Consider the following 19,489-nt stretch of genomic DNA (forward strand, 5'->3'; position numbering starts at 1 on the left):
TACCATCACGAACCATATTTCTTATCGATTCTCAGATATTTACTATCAGGTTCATGATTAAGTATCATAGTTGAATAAATGCTGGCTACTTTGTGGCACCAACCACACTTTACTGCTCTTTTGCAGATTACTTGGAACATAGCATTCGTTTTCCAAACTGGATGTTTATCATGCTTACTAAAATCAATCCCTCAAAAAGAAAGTAATTTGGCAGTATCTATTAACAAGCTAAACATACTCTTTCATCAAAATCATTATGTAGAATTCCTCTTGTGAATGAAAGTATTTGCTAAATAATTTCATGTTATATTTTTAATGCACTGCTAAATTTTGACCATTTAACCTAAGAAAGAAAAGCTAATCTTAAGTTTGGCCAAGATAATATTTAATTTTTTTACAATTAACAAGCATTAATTTCTTTATTTTTCTGGATCAAATTAATTCTGTCACATACTCTCATGTTCTTTTACATTTTAAATTTTAGAAATACATTTATACTTAAAACTTATATTGAATGTAATCTTTAAGATTTAAAAAATTTTTGTCTGTAATACACTTGTGCTTTTGAGTATTTCAACAGTATTCAGTACATTTTGTCATTTTCCAATAGATATAGAAAATAATCTATATTTTAGATTACGAAAAGCATTGGTATTTTTCAATTTTCTTAAACTCATTTCACATGATAATGCCATCGAAAATACATCTTAAAGTTTTGAAATACACAGCCATGTACTCTAAGATCAACGCTTACTTTTCTCCAGTCTGAAATGTTTTGTTTTTGTTTATTCATGTATTATCCAAACAATAACTGACAGCAAATAGTATTGTACATCAGAAGGCTACACTCCACCTCTTCTGACATTTCATTAGTAAATTCAAGAATACTTTAAAGTTGCTCAAGTTCTTGAACTGGCAGTCTGTATCTTGATACTAAATATTACCCAATTTTGTAACACGTTTCCTCCCTATTTATGTGAGAGTTTACATACTTCAAAGAGACATGTCTATAGGAGTTGTCCTCTTTGGGGAAAAGAGTTTATTCTCCTGTTCTCACACACCTTGTTTCTCAAGTGTTAAATTTAGTACTTTCCCTTTCATATTACATAGGTGTTGATATTGTCATTATTCAAGGCAGACACAAGTGTATTTTCTCTGACAAGAATCACAATCTCACAGTAGTTATCTTGTTATTCTGTTTGTTTGTTTGTTTGTTTTTATAATGGTCTCCATCTATTGCAGTTAGAGATTTCTTTCTTGAGAGTTATCCTAACTATATTTCTAATGCTGTGCTAAAGCACCATGACCAAAACAAACTTTAGGAGAGTTACTTCATATTATAATTCATACTCCATCACTCAAGGGTTTAGGGTAAGAACTGAAGTCAGGATCCTGAAGGTAGGTACTGATGCAGAGGACATAGAGTGCTTCTTACTGATTTGCTTCTCTCTTGCTCTCTCTTTTTTTAATTGGATATTTCTTTATTTACATTTCAAATGTTATCCCCTTTCCTAGTTTCCTGTCTGTAAGCCCAGTATCCCCTCTCCCTCCCCCTCTTCTATAAGGGTGTTCCTCTCCCTATCCACCAGGCCCCCAAGTCAGCATTCCACATCTGACCCAGGTTAGCACTTCCCACAATGAACTGGGCCTTTACACATCAATAATGCACCACAAGTTCACACATGGGCCAATTTTGGGTGGTCGTTTTTCAAATATAATTCTTTCTGATTCTTTCTGAAAAAAGAAATAATTTGGTCATATTAACATAAAAACAGTCAGGGCAAGGATGGTAACTGCATTTATCTGTAAGACTAAAAGGACAAATATTTAGAATTCAGCTAGGACTTATTCCAGTTTAATAAAGTGTTCATTTTATGTTCTTCCCCAAGTTCCATGATCCAAGTAGACCCAAGGCAGCAGGTTAAGTTTTCAGTTTCAGGGATAATTACCTCTTGTTGATCAGGCATTAAATCCAACTAGATAACTGTCCAAAATCACCTGATCAAACCTGCAGTCATGTATTTGTATGTTGAAATGGTTTGTGTGTGTATATGTGTGTATGTGTGTGTGTGTGTAAAATTATATTAACTAAAAAGATTGTACTTACATGTTGGTATATCTTTGTACTTTTGTATATCATTATATATAAGGTTATTATAAATAATAAATGTGGGAAATGAATTTGAAAGAGAATAGAGGGCTAAAGGTGCATTCAAGAGGCTAAAAAGATGAAAGAAAAAGAGGAAAGTGATGTGAATATATTTTGATTTCAAGAACTGAAAGAGCTATGTACATGGAGTTTGTATAAAGGATATCCCACAGTCTTCTATCAGCTATTCTCTTCTTCCACTTTGACATTTCTGCTCTCCAGGGACTCTGCTCTCCAGGGACTCTCTTCTCCAGGGATATATATATATATATATATATATATATATATATATATATATATATATATATATATATATGTGTATATATATATACATATATATATATATTTGAATTTATAACAAATACATATCTTTCAAAAATTTAGTCATCAACAGATGACAATGTTTTCCATGAGTCTTCCCCAAAATAGAAAATGATTGCTTAACCTGTATTCAAGATTTTGACCTAAAAAATCACAGTAAACACCTTTTTTAAAATCTAGAATTTTTGTATCCCAGGCTGTGTTCAAGATTGCTATGTATGCAAGAATGACTTTGAGCTTCTGACTTTCCTACATCTACCTCTCAGATACTGGGCTTACAGGTATAACTTGTTTATATAATACTGTAGATGAAAACCCAGCGCTTTTTACTTCATTATTAGCAAGCACCCTGAAGTTATCTGTATTTTGATGCTAATTCCACTGCCCCAAGGACAGCTGCCTCGTCCCATACTCAGAACTCAGGTGACTTTAACAGAACCAACTCCCCACTGAATTTGTAAAGTACAAGTGAGGGGCAGGTACAGGATAGAAGGAGGCCTGTCATTGGATGAGAAGGAAGAATAGGCGGGAGAGAAGTTTGAAGGAAGAGGAGGAGACTAGAAGAGAAAGGAGGAGACAGAAGCCTGGCAGGACAGTATGGCAGGTGACCTTAAGATTCTGCTCTGTGGGGATGGGGATTTAGCTCAGTGGTAGAGCGCTTACCTAGGAAGCACAAGGCCCTGGGTTCGGTCCCCAGCTCCGAAAAAAAAGAACCAAAAAAAAAAAAAAAAGATTCTGCTCTGTGTATTTACAGGTTGTTATCAATGTTCCTAAGGGAAGGATGGAACCGGGCTTTGTATGTTTAAGTCTTTGTATGTTTATGTCTTATCAATTGGATCTAAGATTATTGTGTTGTGTGTTCTTTTATGTGACGGTTTGAGTGTAGGAAAGTGTGCGGCTGGAGGAGACACTGGGCCGCTGAGGAGTTGTTGTGAGTTTCCTCCAAGATATCTAGCAGATATCTTGGGGCATGGCGGGGCGGACCTAGCGGGGTAAAAGACAACAATACTTCTTTTATTATTATATTTTTACAACAACACTCTACCAGCTAAGCTACATTCTCATGCTCCTTCCTGTCTTTTAGAAGCTTTTAGAAGTTATTAATTTAGAAAATATCGTTGAGTAATAATATATATAAATATGTAAAACATATTATTTTTAGAAAAATTAATATTATAGAAAAGTATACCATATATTCTACACTGAAATAAAATGAAAGATTACTCAAAGATTATAATAAAAGTTTTATATAATATGTGGAACTTAATTTTTACAAAGTTCTGTTTCTAAGTGCAGTGTATTACAATAACTACATATTGGTTTTTAGTAATGACAGACACAAATACAAGCACAAAAGACAGATTGAAAGTAATTGTTATGCATGTATATACACCATGGTTTATTCTCATAGAAACATTGCTCGTATCTGCATATTTCAGAGGAGTTCATACAATTCCAAAATAATTGAATTTGTTCTGAGTTCTATAAGGCTGATTTCTGCTCATTCCATCGTGTTTTACTACTTTTAGAATAACTGAGAGTAACAGTCTATATATTGCTTTTTGATTAAATATTTTCTGTAGTCAGCACTATCACTGTGTTTTCCAGGCACAGGAAATAAGAACAGAGCGAAGAATCACTGAATAAACTATTTACCTTTCTAATAACCTAATTCCCAAGTGAAACTCTTAAACTTACACAAGGAAAGACCCCCAAAAGTAATATGAGGTTGATAAATTCTATGTAGTACATGTTTACTTTGGTAAATATTAAAAGAGTGTATTTTAAAATATGAAAATAAACATTCTGTTTTATTTTATAAGCACACTTAAGTGAAATAAAAATGTTAAAATGTATAAGTAAAAAATCATGTGATTAAATTTATTCTACCATTGAAAAGGTTCTTATACCAGAAATATTACACTATTATACGCACTTCTTATTTCACCTGAAAGTGATCCACTATACATATACACTTTCTCACACAGGACACATAGACTATATTATACAAAATAAGCTAGTTTTCTTAAATATTGCAGTAGTATAGAGGAAACTGGAATATTAACTTATCATTTTTAAATGAAAGTTTTTCTGTAAATTACAGTCACATGATCCTGTGCAGTGTATTATACTTTAATATTATTGAGCATGCTTTAGAGTAATAATGGTTTCAGGACAGTGGTGAAGATGAAGAATTTCATTATGATATCATTTTCTAGAATGTATATTTTTCACAGTTAATGCTCTTTTGTATTACCTTCAATTCTTTTTTTATGAGAATATTTAGTCTACTTTAAATCAAGATTGAATTTGAAAAATAAAGTTAGAAATAAATGTCAAATGACAGCATAGAAAAATTTCTGTTCTCAATAATGCATATTTTAAATGAATTCCAAAAGTGAATTGTTTTCTGGAAATGATTGAATAAAATTTTCTATTATTAAAAAGCAGGATATGTGGCAGAGGATGGCCTTGTTGGGCAACAGTGGGAGAAGCCCTTGATCCTGCCAAGGCTGGACACCACAGTGTGGGGGAATGTTGGGGGAGGCAGGAAAGGGGGATGGTAGGGAAGGGGGAACAACATTAAAGAAGAAGGGGAGGGGAATAGGATAGGGTGTTTATGCATGGAAAGTAGGGAAAGGGAATAGCATCTGAATGTAAATAACAAATATCCAATAAAAAAGAATACTATTACATATTTACATAAACAATAACTTTATATATTTATAAAGATATTAACAGTTTTTATGTAATTATATTATTATAAGAAGAATACCATTCTTCTGCTACCTTGAATCAATGATCAGGTTTATGGAAATAATGGAATGTTAAATACTGATAAAACTCAATCAACAATTAACATAGGAATAAAACCAGATACACTTAAACTAATAGAAGGAAAATTGGGATGAACCATGAATACAAGGGCATTGGGGAAAAATTTCTGAAGAGAACACAAGTGGCCCAGGCACTAAGATCGATTATAGACAAATGGGATTTCATAAAATTGCTAAGATGTTGTAAGACAAAGGACACTATCATTAGTACAAAATGGGCAACCAACAAATTGGGAAAATATCTTTACCAACCCTATATCTGATAGAAGGCTAATATCCAATATATACAAAGAACTCAAGAAGGTAGACACCAGAGAGTCAAATAACCTTGTTAAAAATGGGGTACAGAGCTAAATAAAGAATTCTCAGCTGAAGAACATCGAATGGCTAAAGTACCTAAAGAAATGTTAAACATCTTCAGTTGTCAGGGAAATGCAAATAAAAACAACCCTGAGATTCCACCTCACACGAGTCAGAATGGCTAAAATCAAAAACTCAGGTGGCAGCAGATGTGGCAAGGGTGTGGAGAAAGAGGAGCACTCCTCCTTTGTAGGTGGGATGCAAGCTGGTACAACCATTCTGGAAATTAGTCTGTAGGTTCCACAGAAAATCTGACATCATAATACCTGAGGACCCAACTATACCACCCCAAAGATGCTCCAACATGTGACAAGGATACATGCTCCACTATGTTCATAGCAGCCTTATTTATAATAGCCAGAAGCTAGAAAGAACCCAGATATCCTTCAACAGAGTAATGAATTTAAAAAAAAATGCAGTACATCCACACAATGTAATCCTACTCAGCGATTAAAAACAATGACTTCATGGACTTCATATGCAAATGGTGAAACCAGAAAATATCCTGAGTGAGGTAAACCAATCACAAAAAATACCACATATGGTATGTACTCACTAATAAGTGGATATTAGCCCGAAAGCTCAGATTACCCAAATACAGACCACATGAAGCTCAAGAGGAAGGATGACCAAAGTGCGGATGCTTCATTCCTTCTTAAATGTGGGAACAAAAATATTCATAAGAGGAGATATGGAGACAAAGTTTGGATCAGAGACTGAAGGAATGACTATTTAGAGCCTGCCCCACCCGAGGATCCAGCCCATATACATACAGCCACCAAACGCAGACAATGTTGTTGATGCCAAAAAGTGCATGCTAACAGGAGCCTTATATAACTGTCTCCTGAGAGACTGTGCCCGAGCATGACGAATACAGAGGCTTATAGCCAACCATTGACCTCAGAAAAGGGTCCCCATCGGAGGAGCTGAGAAAGGGTTGAAGAAGCTGAAGAGGCTTACAACCCCATAAGAACAACAATATCAACCAACCAGAGCTCCCAGGGACTAAACCACCACCCAAAGAGTACACATGGACACACCCATGGCCCCAGCTGCATGTATAGCAGGGGATGGCCTTGTTGGGCACCAATGGGAGCAGAAGCCCTTGGTCCTGCCAAGGCTAGATTCTAGTGTAGGGGAATGTCAGGGTGGGGAGGCAGGAAGGGGTGTGTTGCTGGATGGGGGAACACCTTCATAGAAGAAGTCGGGGGGGATTGTAAAGGGGATTTATGGAAGGGAAACAAGGAAAGGAGATATTTGAAATGTAAATTAAAATATCCACTAAAATACAGTAGTATATATTTATATAAACAATAGTTTTATTATTTATAAGAATATTAAACTATCTTATATTATTATATTAGTATGAGAGGAATACCATTCTTCTGCCACCTTGAATCAATGATCAGTTTTATGAAAATAATGGAATGTTAAATACTAATAAAACTCAATTAACAATTAATGTAAGCATAAATATAACTGTCAAAAATGAGCTTTTTAAGCAAGGCGCTTCGTGTTCTCTTATTTTAATTTGCTTATTTAAAAGCTTTTAATTGTAAGTTAAAATGAGTCCTTTCAAAATAATATAAGGTTGTAAAATGACATTTATATAAATACAGCAAATAAACCAAAACACAATGAACTATGAGGGTTGGTGATTTTAGTTTGTTTTGAAAACCTATGACAGATTACATCCTTTTTTGTATTTTAGATATATATTTTTACAGTACTACCAACATACTATCTTGGGCAGAATACTATTTTCAAAAAAAAAAAAGCTTAATTCCTGTGGATGATGAAAGGATATCTAGAATTAAGTAGGACAGCTTATAATAAAAGGGTACAATCTAGTAGGTAATCCAGGCAAAAGTTCAACTGAGGAGGAAAAAAACAAAAACAAAATAGAAGTTGAATGATGTGGTTGATAAAGAATTTGCCAACAATTCAGGTGGGCAGAGAGAATAGGCTGGGGGTCTGGAGGTAAGCAGCTTCTGAAAGCCACAATGTTTGAGGGGTGATTCTTTCTTTAGAGTATAATTAAACCATTCTCTAGAATTTAAACTCAGTGCAGCACACTTAAGATTCCTGACACACATCAAAGGAACATTTTATTTGTTAAATGTGCTATAATCTTCTATGATAGCAAAGAAAAATTTACACATATGCCAAAACTATGGAAAAAATATAGGAAAAATTACATCTGTATAGACCAATTGTAAAACCTGATATTAATAATTGAACTATTTTTACAAATATATTTTGTTTCTACTCATGTTTTCAGAATTTCACACTATATACAAGGACCTTTAGGAAAATCAATATAAACAAAGTAATTTATATTTGTTCTATAACTCATGGGATAGTTTCAAATTATTAATATACAATATATAACAAAAAAGAATCTTACATAGAAATTCTTTTTTAATCTTTTATTAGATAAATTATTTATTAATATTTCAAAAGTTATCTCCTTTCCCAGTTTCCCCTCTGAAAATCCCCAATCCCATACCTTCCCCCCTGCTTCTATGAAGGTGCTTCCCCACCCACCCAGTCCTACCACACCCCACTAGCAATCCCCCTCACTGGGGCATCATGCCTTCACAGGACTAAATGCTCCCTCCCATTAATGCTAGATAAGGCCATCCTCTGCTACATTAACAGTTGGAGCCATGGGTCCCTCCCTGTGTACTCTTTGGTTGGTAGTATAGTTATTCCCTGGGAGCTTTGAAGGGTCTGGTTGTTTGGTTTGTAGTTCTTCTTATGGGGATGCACAACACTTTAGTTCTGTCTTTCCCCTAAATCCTCCACTATGGTTTCCCTCCTCAGTCCGATGGTTAGCTGCAAGCTTCCACATCTGTATCATTAAAACTCTAGCCCAGCCTCTCAGGAGACAGTTACATCAGGCTCTTTTCAGCAAGCACTTCTTGGCCTCAGCAATAGTGACTGAGTTTGATTGTTGCATATGGAAAGGATCCCCAGGTGGGGCAGTCTCTGAATAGCCTTACCTTCTCTGCTCTACTCTTTGTTTCTGTAGTTCCTTTAGACAGGAGCAATTCTGGATTCAAGTTATTGAGAAGGGTGGATGACCACATTTCTCAACCTGAGGCTGTACCTAACCTCCAGATATCATCTCTACAGGTTCTCTCCCTTTTGATGTGTATTTCAGCTAAATTTATCCCTGGGAGTCTCTTGCTTTGCTGGTGTCTGGGACTTTCAGCTTCTGCCAACTCCCCATCCCCCATTGCTACACACCTCAGTTCAAATTCCTGACACTCTACATCTCCACACCTGATCCTGTCCCATTTTCCCTCTCTCCTTCTTCTCTTTCTCCCAAGTCCCTCACAACCTGTACCTTCCGAGATTGTTTTGTTACCCCTTCTAAGTAGGACTGAAGCATCCATACTTTGGTCTTCCTTCGTCTTGAGCTTCCTATAGTCTGTACATTGAATAGTGGATATTCTGACCGTTTTTTCGTAATATATACTTATCAGTGAGTATGTGTGTTCTTTTCTGAGTGGGTTACCTCATGCAGAATAATATTTTCTAGCTCCATCCATTTGCCTGAGATTTTCATGAAGCTATTATTTTAAATAGCTGAGTAATATTCTACTGGGTAAATGTACCAAATTTTGTATATCCATTCCTCTGTTGAGAAACATCTGGGTTGTTTCCAGCTTCTGCCTGTTATGAATAAGGCTGCTATGAATATAGTAGAGCATGTGTCCTTGTTATATGTTGGAGCATCTTTTGGACGCTTATGCCCAGGAGTTGTAGTACTATGTCCAATTTTCTGTCGAGACTGATTACCAGAGTGGTTGTACCAGTTTGCAATCCCACCAGCAATGGAGGAGTGTTCCTCTTTCTCCACATCCTCACCAGCATCTCTTGTCACCCATTCTGACTGGTGTGAGGTTGAATCTCAGGGTTGTTTTGATTTGCATTTCCCTGATGACTAAGGATGATGAACATTTCTTTAGATACTTCTCAGTCCTTCGATATTCCTCAGCTGTGAATTCACTGTTTAGCTCTGTACCCCATTGTTAATAGGGTTATCTGACTCCCTGGAGTCTAACTTTTTAAGTTCTTTGTATATCTTGGATATTAGTCTTCTATGGGATGTAAGATTGATAAAGTTCTTTTCCCAATCTATAGGTTGCCATTTTGTCCTGATGACAAGTGTTCTTTGTCTTACACAAACTTTTCAATTTTATGAGGTCCCACTTGTCTGTAGTTAATCTTAGTGTCTGGGTCATTTGTGTTCAGTTCAGGAAATTTTCCCTTGTGCCAAAGTGTTCATGACTGTTTTCCAATTTATCTCTTAATAGACTCAGTGTATCTGGTTTTATATGCAGGTCTTTGTTCCACTTGGACTTGAGCTTTATACAAGTAGGTATGAATGGATTAATTTACATTTTTCTACATGCGGACCACCACTTAATCCAGCACCATTTATTCAATATGCTGTCTTTTTTCCACTGGATGGTTTTAGCTTCTTTGTCAAAGAAGAAGTTACCACAGGTGTGTGGGTTCACTTCTTGGTCTTCAATCTATTACACTGAACTACCTGTCAATCTCTGTACAGACACCTTGAGGGTTTTTTATCTCTAATGGTCTACAGTAGAACTTGAGATCAGGAACTGTGATTCCCCTAAAGGTTCATCTATTATTGAGAATAGTTTTCACTACTGTGGGTTTATTGTTGATCCAAATGAATTTGAGAATTGCACTTTCTATCCCTGTGAAGAATTGGGTTGGAATTTCAATAGGGATTACATTGAATCTGTAGACCACTTTTGTTAAGATGGTCTATTTACTATGTTAATCCAAGAACATAGGAGATCTGTCCATCTTCTGGGGTCTTCTTCAATTTCTTTCTTCAGAGACTTGAAGGTTTGGTCATACATATCTTTCACTCTGGGTTAGAGTCACAAAGATATTTTATATTAATGTGACTATTGTGAAAGGTGTCCTTTCCCTAATGTCTTCCTCAGCCCATTTATCCTTTCAGTAGAGGAAGGCTACTAGTTTATTTGAGTTAATTTTGTATCTCGCCACTTTACTGAAGTTGTTTTCTACCTGAAGAAGTTCTCTGGTGGAATTTTTGGGGTCCCTTAAGTATGCAATCATACTGTCTGAAAATACTGATATTTTGAATTCTCCTTTGCAAATTTGTATCCCTTTGACCTCTTTTTATTACTTAATTTCTCTGGCTACAACTTTGAGTAGTATATATAATAGATAGGGAAAGAGTTGGCAGCCTTACCTAGTGCCTGATTTTTGTAGGATTGCTTCTATTTTCTCTCCATTTAGTTCGATGTTGCCTACTGTTTTGCCAAATATTGCTTTTACTATGTTTAGGTACTGGCCTTAATTACTTTCTTGCTTTTTCTAGGGTGTAATTTCCCTCCTTGTGCTGGCGTTTTCCATCTATATTCCTTTGTATTGCTGGATGTGTGAAAAGATATTATGTAAATTTGGATTTGCCTTAGAATATCTTGGTTTCTCCATCAATGATAATTGAGTTTTGCTGGGCACCTGATCTGGCATTTGTGTTCTCTTAGGGTCTGTATGACATCTACCCAGGATGTTGTGTCTTTTAGAGTCTCTGTTGAGAAGTCTGGTGTAATTCTGATAGGTCTGCTTTATATGTTACTTCACCTTTTGTCTTTACTACTTTTAATATTCTTTCATTGGTTTGTGCATTTGGTGTTCTCATTATTATGTGACTAGAGGAATTTTGTTTCTGGTCCAAACCATTTGGGGTTCTGTCCAATCCATTTGGGTTTTGTAGGCTTCTTGTACGCTTATGGGCATCTTTTTCTTTAGGTTAGGGATGTTTTCTTCTATAATTTTGTTGAAGATGTTTACTGCCTTTTGAGTTGGGAGTCTTTGCTCTCTTGTGTACCTATTCTCCTTAGGTTTTCTCTTTTTATTGTGTACGGGATTTCTTGGATATTTTACCTCAGAAGCTTTTTACATTGACTGTTGTGACGATGTTTTCTATGGTATCATCTACCCCTGAGATTCTTTTTTCTATCTCTTGTATTCTGATAGTAATACTTTCAAGTATGTCTCCTGATCGCCTTCCTAGGTTTTCTATCTCCAGAGTTGTCTCTATTTGTGATTTCTTTAATTTTTCTATTTCCATGTTTAGATACTGGATGGTTTTGTTCAATTCCTTCACCTGTTTGGTTGTGTTTTCTGTACTGATTTAAGGAACTTATGTGTTTCCTCTTTAAAGGATTCTACCTGCTTATCTGTGTTGTCCTGTATTTCTTTAAGGGAGTTATTTATATCCTTAAAATCTTCTCATCATCATGAGATGTGATTTTAAGTCCAAATCTTGCTTTTCCTGTGTGGTGGGGTATTTAGGGCTTGCTATGATGGGAGAACTGAGTTCTGATGATGCCAAATAGCCTTGGTTTCTGTTGCTTAGGTTATTGGGCTTGCCTCTCACCATCTGGTTATCTCTGGTATTTTTTGGTCTTGCTGTCTATGATTAGAACTTGTCCCTCCTATGATCCTGTGTGTCTGTGGTTTTAGGTGTGTTAGCACTCCTTGGAGACAAGCTCTCTACAGGAGGGATTGTGATGTGGAGAGTCGTAGCACAAGTCTGCTCCAGGTTCAGATGTAAAATGGCTGTATCATGTGCCTGGATGCCCCACAGTTCCTGGGTCCTGTGGACTACAGGCAGGTCCATCTTGTGCCTGGTATTGGGGAAGGAGTGGTGGTCTCACCTGTGATCTTAGGTGTGTCAGCACTATTTGAGCAGGATAGCGGTGTGAACAGTTGTGGCAGAGGGTCAGCTTCAGGGCACAGATAGAAACTGAAAGGATCGTGTCTTACATAGAAATCTCAATTGAACCATTCATTGAGGGCTTTTGAGTTATTATAATATTCATTGGTTTGAAATTTTTACCATCAGAAATTCACAGCCAACATCAGCTTAAACACAGAGAATGGACCATGGCAAGTTTGTCCACTTTCTCCATATTTATTCAATACAGTTCTTCATGTTTTAATGGGAACAAAAACAACAGAAGGAGACAAGAGGATATAAATAGGAAGAGAAGAAGTCAAGCTATCTTTATTTGAAAAAGACATGAGTTTATACAACCTTCCCTACCCCAATAACACTGCCATGAAACTCCTACAGATGATAAAAATGTACAACAAGGTACCAGGATATTAAGTGAACACAAAGAAATGAATAACATTCCTGTATACAAATGACAAATGGATTGAGAAAGAAATCAGTTAAATAATATATTTCACAATACTCTCAAAATTATTATGGGATCAAAACTACAGACACACACATCAAAACAAAACAAAAAATCAGGGTAAGTAAAATAATCTTGAATCATAAAAAAGAGGTAATATTACCTCTAATATCAAGTTGTACTAAAGAGATATGGTAATAAAAATAATATCTTATTAACATAAAATGTATGTTTACCAACGTAATTGACTTGAAAGCATATCAAAAATCCTCAAACCTATGTACACCAGAATGTTTTTTACTAAAAAGTTGGAAATATACACTTGAAAAAATAGTTTTTTTTTCATTTTTTAAATTGAAAATAATTTTTTGGCCTTACTATTCCCAATTCCTTCCAAATTTTCTTTCATTTCGACCCAACAACATCTTTCTCTTACTAGGAAAGAAACAGACTGCTGAAGAATAATAATAAAATAAACTGTAATCTAATAAAATAAAACAAAATCTCAGAATAAACAGAAGTCAAGTAGCACAAATGCAAGCACAAAAAACAGATACAGATGTAGAGATATAATTTTCCAATAACTCCGGTAGAACATGGGAAACACGAAAAGCCACAATATGTAGATAAAGGATAGTATTTATCTTTAATAAGTCAGTTGGCAGAGCAATGGACTGAAAAGACAGCATCTTCAAAGAATGACGCTAGTCAATGATTGCATGTAGAATAGTCAAATAAATATATACTTATTATCTTGGCCAAAATTCAACTCTAAACGGATAAAGACTTCAATGTAAGTCCAGATAAAATGCTTCTGATAAAAGAAAATTTTGGCAATAGTTCTGAACTCACTAGCACAGGAAAAGACTTTCTGAACAGAATACCAATAACCCAGTAACTAGGAAGAAAAAAATAAGACATGGATTTACTGAAAATTCTACTGCTAAAGAACAAAATCATTTGAATGAGATGACAGGCTATAGAACAGAATTTTTATCAATTACACCTCCTGTAAATGGTTAATATTTAAATTGTATAAAGGATTTAAAAATTGGACATCAAGGAAACAAATTACCCGAATAAAAACAAGAAACAGGTTAAATAGAGAATTTTCAAAAGATGAAAGAGAAATAGGTGAGAAACTTTTAAAGGAATATTCACCATTCTTAAGCATCAAGGAAATGCATACAAAACTATTTTTCATCTTACGCTAGTCAGAATGCCTAATACCAATAAAACAAATGGCAGAATATGCTGGAGAAGTAAAACAAATAACAGAATATGCTGCAGATGGGACCAAAAATGGGTACACATATCTAGTTTGGTGGGAGTGCAAATGTTTACAGTCTCTATAGAAATCTGCATGGTGGTTCACCAGACAGCTAAGACTAGAGCTGCTTCAAAATCCAGCCACGTTATTCTTATGCATATGTCCCCAACTCCAGATTCTATACCCAAAGGTACTTCCTCAAACATGTTCAGTGTTGCTCTGTTTATAATAACCACAAATTAGAAATAGAGTCATATCCCTCAATGGATTAATGGAAAAATAAAATAAGATGTGTTTACAAAATGAAATATTATTCATCTGTTAAAAATAAAATTTAAAGATAAATTGGTTGACATGAAAAAAGATATGGTAAGTGAGGTAACTCAGATGTATAAAGAAAACTATGTTATATATCTCTTACATATGGATGTTAGCTTTGTAGCCTAATATTTGCATGGTACAGTTCATGCAACCATAGATATTAGATATGAAAAACAGGTCTTGGGATAGGAGAAGCTCTAACAAGGAGGAGAAAAATATTAGGTTCGAGAGAATGAAAGGAGATGGTAGTGAGAAGATTAAATGGAGACATGGGTGGAAGGTGGGTAAGGGAGAGAATACAATGAGGAACAACTAACACTAAGGACCACTTGAGGGATTATACAGAAACATCCTGCAGTAAAATCCTCTGGAAAATGTACAAATGGATGGAATTAACCAGAGGTGACAAACCTCAATTCGACGTATTTTGCAACCGAGCAAAACCTCCAGTCCTAGAAATAAGTTAACTCTCGTTGGCTTGTTGGCCAACATGGCTTCAGGGAAACCATCAAATACCTCAGGCTATTGGGGTTGCTATTTACAAACTGATGGTAGAGTCATACTACTGATGATACAACATATTTATATTATCAAAATTGTAAAAGTCAACATGGTGTCGAACAGGAGCTTTCACCCCTACGGACTAGTGTTCTTAGTAATAGAAAATACTCTGCAAACTACCAGAAGAGAAAGGAAACCAATTACAAAGATACAAACCTGTAATCTACGATTGTGACATGTATGCATGATATGTTTGTTCAATTGTTGCACAAATGTTGTAGGAATAACCAGCTACCTCACTCGTTGGTATTAAAGTTCACTCCGTAAGATGGCACTCATTCCTGCCACTGAAGAGGTGGTCAAGATCCTGACACTAAATAGAACACGGGCTAGGAGAAAACCAAAATCTATTGTTCTGCTAAAGAAATAGACCAATACTTCTAATTACATTCAGCTATATAAACAAGGCAGTGTATCTTTCAGCCATTATCAAATAAGCTTCTTTTTGAAATGCTATGTGAATTATCCTATACAGAGACTTACAGCAGGAAATTGTACAGAGAATGAGAGAACACAGATTCTCGCAAAGATCCTAGAAAGATAGGGTTCCAAAACTGGGAAGAGAAGAGGTCATGCATTCCTATTCCTAGCCAAAAACTTATTTCCAATTGACATCTGCTTTCAAGGGAAAAAGTTAGTTTTCTGCAATGGAGTGTCGCTGAATATGTATACCTCTTAAGGGGTGACAAAACAAACTGATTCTTTTGGAGAATAATTTGCCTCACATTGCTTTGTTTAGGCTTTCTTTTTAACTTTACTGATATATTGCTTGTATAGTACAGTTTCTTATATTGTATTTTTATGGATTTTGTTTACATTTGTGTAGATGCTTCTGCCTTTTTTTGTTTTATTATAATTATGGTTAGTTATTATATTGTCTATGTCTGTTTGTTTTCGAAGCAGAGAGAGAATGAAGGCATGAAGTTTGATAAGTGTGGATGTAGGAAGATCCTGAGTGGTGTTTGGACAACAGACATCGATTAGAATATATTTTATTCATTTCTTTGATAAATTAAAAAAATAAAAAGAATTTCAACATTTACTTTTGTTATAAGAACTTCAGAAGCTTTCTCCTTTATTTCTAGATAATACTTCTGCTAAAATAAAGGAGTATAATGACTCATTTTAACATGTTTTGAAACAATGTTTTTCAATTTAAAAATGAAATAATAAGAAATATGCTCTATACCTTGGATCTTTTGCTGAAGGTAACAGTTTTGCCATTTCATGTATCTTGTCCTTTTTTATTGGTGTTCAGAATTTAATGCACAAATATACCAAAGTTCAAATGATTTATGGAATATGTATTTATTCCTTTTATGTCTTATTCTTTATCTTCTTGAATATATTTTCCACTTTTTACATTTTATCGACCTTTGTGCACCTCTACTTATTTTATTTTGAATTTTTAGTTATATTGTTCTTTCGGCTGTACTCACGAAGATTGTAATTGTATTATACTTTTGCTTTTGCAAAGTCGAGTACACACTGAATGTATTAATTGTATTTCTGGAATATCAATTTTCTTTGTACATATTGTGTCTACATCTTAATCTGTTCTTCACTTTCATCCAAGGCAAAGGCAGTATTTAAATATCTAATGAGTTTAGCTATGTGGAATTTGAGAAAAAAGCACCCTCAGAGGAAGGATGATGATGTAAGGGACATGCAAACAGGTGTCTCACATTTCTTAAGTGAGATTCACTCTCCTCAATTGTAGAATCCTGTGTCTTGATGTAAAACATTTTGCAGTATCAATAAGTTCCTACGTAGTTTAAATGTAGAGAAATGCAATTCATGACTATCTAGCCTCAGTAAGAAAATAAATATGTATACTGAAGTCTCTATGACTTTTTAAGAATAATAACAGTATCTCAGACTTCATGTATGACAGAATTTTTGTTGCCCCATAATATCTGTAATGTTCTATTTCTACTTAAACGTTTCTTTACTAAAGAAGGCATGAAAGACTGGTAGTTTAGTTTCTAAATAGACAATGTATTACTCCCTAATTAATGCTCTGAAATTTAGTGTCCTTTCTTAAAAAGTGAGAAAAGAAAACTATATAAATATTAATTTTATTCTATGTATATTGTATTTGTTTTATATAAAAATCAAAGTTAATAGTGTCAATATTTTATAAACGTTTATCTTTTATTATATGCAAAATGTATTCCATGAACTCAATTGAATACATTAATTATATTATTAGTAATATATAATTCAATTAATTTTTATTTATGTACATACCTAAAAAAGACCTCCTTACATTCCCTTGTCATTCTTAAACCCTAGCAAATTATGTAGCCGTTATTGATATTCTTATCTGAACATATAAATAAAATGTTGTCATTAAATACATGTTGTAACCAAAGTAAAATTCTTGAAAATGTATCCTTGCTTTAGAACGTCCATGCTGCTCTCTTTCATCAGCTTTAACCATGGCGGCTGTGCCAGAGAAGAAAAAGAATGTTGTCATTGTGCCAAAAACCCTTAAGAAAATGGTTCCTGCTGTGCCAGGAACCCTTAAAAAAAGAATTGTGAGTTGAGGCTGAAGCACCTCAGGAAGAAGTTTGCCCTGAAGACACTGGGACAGGCAAGGAGGAAGCTCTTCTATGAGAAGGCAAAGCATTCTCACAAGGAGTACAGGCGGATGTACAGGACTGAGATACGGATGGCTAGGATGGCAAGGAAAGCTGGAAACATCTATGTGCTGAAGAAACAGAACTGGTGTTTGTCATCAAAATCCGAGGTATCGGTGGAGTAACCCCAAAGGTATGCAAGGTATTACAGCTTCTTCAACAGATCTTCAATGTCACCTTTGTTGTTTTATGTCTGTTTGTTTGTTTGTTTTTTCCTTTTATTGGATATTGTTTTATTTACATTTCAAATGTTATTCCCTTTCTGGGTTTCCCAGAGATAAGCCCCCTATTCCATCCCTGTCCTCTTCTATAAGAGTGCTTCTCTCCCCATCCGCCCCCCCCCATTCCCCTACACTGGGGCATCCAGCCTTGGCAGGATGCCAACAAAGCCATCCTCTGCTACACGTGCAGCTGGAGCCATGGATCAGTCCGTGTATAATCTTTTGGAAGTGGTTTAGTCCCTGTGAGCTCTGGTTGGTTGGCATTGTTATTCTTATGGGGTTGCAAGCCTCTTCAGCTCTTACAATCCTTTCTCTAATTCCTCCAACGGAGATCCCATTCTCAGTTCAATGGTTTGCTGCTAGGATTCGCCTTATATTTAACATGCTCTTACTGTGCCTCTCAGGAAACAGCTATACCAAGTTCCTGTCAGCATGCACATCTTAGCTCCATCAATCTTATCTAGTTTTGGTGGCTGTATACCCATGTGGGGCAGGCTCTGAAAGGCCATTCCTTCAGTCTCTGCTCTAAACTTTTCCTCCATATTCCCTCCTAAGAATATTTTTGTTCCCCCTTTTAAGAAGCAGTGAAGCATCTGTACTTTGATTGTCCTTCTTCTTGAGCTTCATGTGGTCTGTGCTGTATCTTGGGTAATTGGAGGTTTGGGGCTAATATCCATTTACCAGTAAGTGCATACCATGTGTATTTTTCTATGATTGGGTTACCTCATGCAGACTGATATTTTCTAGTTAAATCCATTGTTTTTGATAGCTGAGTAGTGCTCCATTGTGTAGACATACTCCATTTTCTGTATCCATTCCTCTGTTGAAGGGCATCTTTCCAGCTTCTGGCTATTATAAATAAGGTTGCTATGAACATAATAGAGCATTTGTCTTTGTTGTATCTAGGAGCACCATTTGGGTATATGTTCAGGTAGTGCAATATCACCTTTGTTAAGTTCAACAAGGCTTCAATTAACATTCTGAGGATTGTGGCACTTACATTGCATGGTGTTGCCCCAACCTCAATCCAGTAAATGAGCTCATCTACAAGCGAGGCTATGGCAAAATCAATAAAACGTAGATTACCTTGACAGATAATTCCTTGACTGCTCGATCTCTTGATAAATTTGGCGTCATCTGCAAGGAAGATCTAATTAATGAGATCTATACAGTTGGGAAACGCTTCATGGAAGCAAATAACTTCCTGTGCCCTTCAAATTATCTTTCCCACGAGGTGGAATGAAGCCAAAAGGCCTTGCTGTAATTTATGTCTTTCCTCATTAAAATACATTTTAGATTTTTATATATGTACTGTAGATTATTACCATTATTATTATTATTATTATTATTATTATTATTATTCACTTTACATAACCTCACTGCCTACCTCCTGCTTATGCCTCCCACAGTCCTTCCCCCACCTCCACTCATCTCGTCTACTGAGTGGATGGTGGCCCCTATGAGTACTCCCCCAACCCTGGTACATCAAATCTCTGAGGTTAGATATACCCTTCCCCACTGAGGACAAACAAGGCAGTCTAGCTAAAGGAACATACACCACATACAGGCAACAACTTTTACCTT

At 35.4% G+C, this 19,489-nt stretch overlaps 1 pseudogene; it reads left to right on the forward strand.

Moving 5' to 3' along the window:
* Positions 1-17,483: 17,483 nt before the first annotated feature.
* On the forward strand, positions 17,484-19,189 carry LOC147998752 (large ribosomal subunit protein uL30 pseudogene; annotated as a pseudogene).
* The last annotated feature ends 300 nt before the right edge of the window (positions 19,190-19,489 follow it).

This window comes from Rattus norvegicus, chromosome 20 (genome assembly GCF_021556685.1).
Source record: "Rattus norvegicus strain SHRSP/BbbUtx chromosome 20, alternate assembly SHRSP_T2T, whole genome shotgun sequence".
NCBI classification, from domain to species: Eukaryota; Metazoa; Chordata; class Mammalia; order Rodentia; family Muridae; genus Rattus; species Rattus norvegicus.